Consider the following 5,240-nt stretch of genomic DNA (forward strand, 5'->3'; position numbering starts at 1 on the left):
TAAAACCTCTCAAAACAAACAAACAAACAAACAAACAAACAAACAAAAAGCTATAGTATTTGTTATATAATTGAGAACTCTTTTTGGAGAGGTTATTTTGCTATAGGGCGCATGTGCTTGCCAGACAGAGACAGAGAGACAGCAAGAAAACAAGAAATCACCCCCCAGAGGGATGGCCATGCCACAATCCCTTCTCCTCCATTTTCCTCTCAGGATCTTGGGCATGCACGCACACGCGCCTGGCGTGAGTTTTAAGCCACCGGGTCTGGGATGCAAACTGTGGTTGACTACATGGGAGTCCAGCGACATAGTCATTGCGCTAACTGCTGGTCCCTATAATTGAGAATTTTAACACTAGGTCAAAAATACTTGATATTTTAAATTAAATTTGCATTTGCAATAAAAAATTTTATCCAACCTAGTTTGAATATGTATACTTTGTAAGGTTATAATTACACTTTTTAAAAAACCCTACTTATGATACTTTATCTTTTAGATCATCATTTTTATGTTGAAACATTTAGGATATTTAATTTCTCAACTAATTTTGAATGAATGCCCTTTTACCATTTAACTACACATGAATAGATGTTTTAAGAACAATTATTAATAGTTTATTGTAAATATTAAAAAGATAATGTTTTAAGACTTCTAATACTTAGAACTTAAAAGAAATTTAAATATAATAAACATCTCTCTATAAGATCATTTCCAATAGCATACAAACATAATCTAGAAACATCTGTTTTATGATTAAAAAAAGAAAGAAAACGTCCTGGAATCCCATGTTCTTCATTTATCACCTAGGTTTCTCTTGCCTTTGCCATTAAAAATTCTCAAAGAACATTTATATCTTACCTCACAGTCAGGCTTTCCTGGAAACCACTGAAACTGCTCCTTATCAAGTACACTTGTTCTTAATTTTAGTCAACTTTTCAATAGACTCAACAGTTGATTGTTCTCTTGTTTCACCTGATGACTACACTATTCTGGTGTGTTTCTAGAAAAAGTACCATTGCTAATATTCCTTCACAGGGAAACCAAGAAGTTATAGATGTTTACCTTACTCCTTCCGGATTTATTTCACATGCACTGTTCTGCACTGTTGACAACTTTCACACCTGGTCGACTATCAGAAGGTCAGTCAGCCTCCAACACTTGTATAACTCTACAGTTTGTCAAGGTCCATTTCTCATTTTCATTCTTCTTTGTGTCCTCCATGGTCAGAGTAGAATTGCTACTTGGAAAGAAATCAAGTAAGAAAGTCTTTGGTTTCTAATAATTTTACCTCAAAAGCCACATATACACACTCAAAAAAAAAACAAACTACTTTTAGAAAACCTAAAGTCTTTCTAATCTTAATTTATCAGTTTAAAAACAATTTGAAAATGTCAACTACATCCAAGGGAATGTATATTTTCAGCTTTGGAAGGGGGATAAATGGTACAAGTTGACACATGAGCTAACCTATGAAAAGTTGTATATGAGCACAAAGAAGGCTTTATATTGAAGAGGTAAAATATAGAAGAGGAGCTCTCCAGATAAAATGTGGGGGAAAATACTTTCTATTTAGCAAAGAGCGTGTGAGCACAAAGATTAGACACAGGGAGTGCAGGTGCTCCGTAAGAACTTGAAAGGCAAGTATAAAGTGCTGGAAAGCTAGTATGGAGCTCAACGCCACACCACACTGCAATGTTGATCCAGAGTTGGAGCTCACTCACTACCAGGAACGACTGTTAAGACATGGGAGCAGGAGGACCAGCAACTGGCATGGTGTTTGTGGCATTGGACTCCCACATGGCTGACCATGGTTTTAGTCCTGGATCTGGTGGCTTGCTTTCTCACTATTGGTCTCTCTCTCTCTCTTTCTGTGTTTCTCTCCGGTAAACACATGTGCTGATAGCAAATTAAAAAATAATAAATGATTTTAAAATTAAAAAAGACACAGGAGCAATGTAGATTAGTGCTATCACTTTTGGTATTATTACACATATAATATGGTTAATTTTATGTAAGCTTTTAACATACGTGAAAGAAGAAACTAGGAAAACACTGGAGGCTGGAGGAAACCTTATTTCAAAATAACCATTTGTCACTATATATAGTTCAAAAACCAACAGTCTTGTTAGTTACAATTTTGTTTAAAAATAAAATGACTAGATAACTTTTGTATACATTTAGTCTAGTACCTAATCCTAATATAAAGAATTTTCGTTACTTTTTTATGCAGTAAACAGCATGTATATGGACATCGCTTTATTTTAAGGGAGATTTTTGCTATCGGTTATATTTGCTAGCCAGAGAGATTGAGAGAAAGAGAATGAGAAATTACTCCCCCCCCTACCCCAAGAGATGGCCATTCTACAATCCCTTCTCCATTCTCATCTCAAGATTCTTGGCAACCATGTACATGTGCTCAGTGTAAGTTTCAAGCCTCCGAGTCTCGGACTTGAACAGTAATCGATTACATGCGAGTCCAGCAATATAACCATCACACCATCTGTGGTCCCAAGAGCAACACTATTATATGCATACATATTTTTTTTATTTATTTATTAATTCACTTTACACCATCACAACACACAAATGAATTTTCCATCTGATTACATGCAAGTCCAGCAATATAACCATTATACCATCTGTGGTCCCAAGAGCAACACTATTATATGCATACATATTTTTTTTTACAAATTAAAAAATTATTTAACAAAAGACCAGTTTACGCATTCCTTTGAATTATGTTCATAAAAAATTTAAATATACAAATCACATTCTCAAACCTCAAAGAATCTTTCTAAACAAAGAAAATACAGACATAGTCTAATGCAGGATCCAAATCATATTAAAAATATTTTTAAAATCACAGTAAATTATATTTTATAAGATGAAATGAAACAACAAATTAATAATTATATGCAGTTGTTAAGTTTCAAAAAGCTTAAGGAGGAGCACTGGTGCCATAATGTTTTTAAATAAGTACTATTTACTAATGCTTTTATAATATGCCTATTTTAATTGTTAGATAATGAATTTAAAGAGCAAATGTTGAAACAACCAAAAAATATAATTACAGTTTTTCTTAAAACATTCTAACTTTACTCATGTGTCTAGAGTTTGTGAATTACAGAACTATCTTGCACAAAACTCAGGTATTTGGTAAAGCAACACACACAGGACCATGTTGAATGACTACATAATGACATTTTAAAAGCCTAATAATTTGATATGTAAGAACAGTAATTATTATACTAATTGTATAGAGCAAAGTCAATTAGTTTTCTTTCAGATTCCATCTTTCTAGAATGTAGTTTAAATATCAAACCATCTTTCCTTTTATGAAATTCTGTGACATTTCATATAAATTGATATAAACATTTAAGTTTTGCATCTCTATACTATATATTCCATCATAAAAGTAGCTTATAAGTTTTCTAAAATCTCTTGTTAAAGAACTGATTTTACTGTGCTGAAATCTACCTGTTGCATTCCAAGCATTTCTTCCCAAATATATTCATAATTTTAATAGAACTATCAACAACACTCTTCTCCCATGAAGTAGCACATTTTCACATTTAGCAAAGTAGTTAAGAGATAACAAACTTTTAAAAGTATAAGAATTTAAATAATCAAGGAGTCATGATAAAAGTTTGATACCGTGAAGCTTTTGGAGAACATCATAAATATACACAAAAAAGAATATGGCATTATCTATATATATGACATAATCTAGGACACAAGTATACCTTTTCAAATACGATTATTTCTCAATTAATTAAAAATTATATACTATATAGCCCAATCCCCAATAGCTAACATTTTTAACCTATTAGAAAAGCAAAATGTTTATAAATCATGCCTATCCTTTAAAAGTTGGCTTTTAAAATACATTTTTTTTCCATTTTCACAACTCTTGATTATATTTTCATAATCTTCATTACTAAACTTGGAAACTTTGTTACACACCTGAAAATGTGTTATCACCACAACTAACATGTCTAATACCCAATAATTTACTTGTATAATTATTTGAAGTGCTGATATAGGGGCAGACTAAATCTGAATTAAAGTGTTAATTGTGAATGTACACAGCATTCATACTCAAGCACTTAACCAACACTTCAGTGTACACTGGCCATAAATCTTGATATTTAAACTTGTATTTTGTGCATTTGCAGGATTTAAATTTCACTTAAAAGTAGGTGATAAGATGTAAATCAGAATGCTGTTTACAATTTAAAACACCATGCTCAAAATATTGGTAAAGTTATTAAATAAATGCTTTAAAAGATACATATTAAAAAATTAAGTCTAGCATCCACAAAGTTTGCTTGGTACAAATCTGGAATCACCAGCAAATTAATTTTAAATATTTAATAAGTTTAAACAGTTTAAAACACTAGGTAGAACTGATTAGGCTACATTTGCAATCTTTATAGACTACATTTGCATTAGCAAGTTAATATTGCCTGTCCAAATTAGCCAAGAGTAACCAACATTTGCAACATGGTATTTTGAACCAAATGCTATTTAACAAAATCCATCATAACTATATAAAAATATTTATTTTTAATAGTTTTTATGTGTATTAGAATGGGCTTTTTAAAATATATACTATCAATAAAAAAAATTATCTCTTATACTCAATAGCCCACCAAGTCACCATATCATTTCTAAAATATTATCTTCTCCCTTAAGCCAACTTATTAAATACTTCATGTAATTTGCATCCTCAACTCCAGTGTTAATCAAAAAGGAAAAACATCCCATTACTCTAAAACAAAAATGGTGGTTTCTTCCCAGCAGCTTTTGCGGGGACACAGAAAAGGAACTCGGAATTTGTCTACCTCTCCCAGTCATGTGGTCAGAGGAACAGAGGGTTTAGAAGAGAACTAAAAGGTCTTCTGGGCAGTTCTTGAATGTTAAGTTATAGTGCCACTTAAAATAATAAAATATGGCAATTTGGAATGTCTCTAAGAAAAGCATTTTGGTCTCTACTGATAACTACTTTTTTTTTTTTGGTTGTTTTTGTCAACAGTTGTAGACTAAAGGATGTTTTTACAGGTCAATGAGTAAAATATTCATTTAAGAACTTTCCAGGTATATACACTAGATACTAAATAGTTTAAAATTCTCCAAATGGAGACACTAGACCAGAATAATAATTTTATTTAAAATTATTAAATTCATATTAAGTCCCTTTAAATTACATTTTAAAACTAATGCGATCACACACACACACA

The sequence above is a fragment of the Tupaia chinensis genome, unplaced genomic scaffold (assembly GCF_000334495.1).
Source record: "Tupaia chinensis unplaced genomic scaffold, TupChi_1.0 Scaffold145185_1, whole genome shotgun sequence".
Lineage (NCBI taxonomy): Eukaryota > Metazoa > Chordata > Mammalia > Scandentia > Tupaiidae > Tupaia > Tupaia belangeri.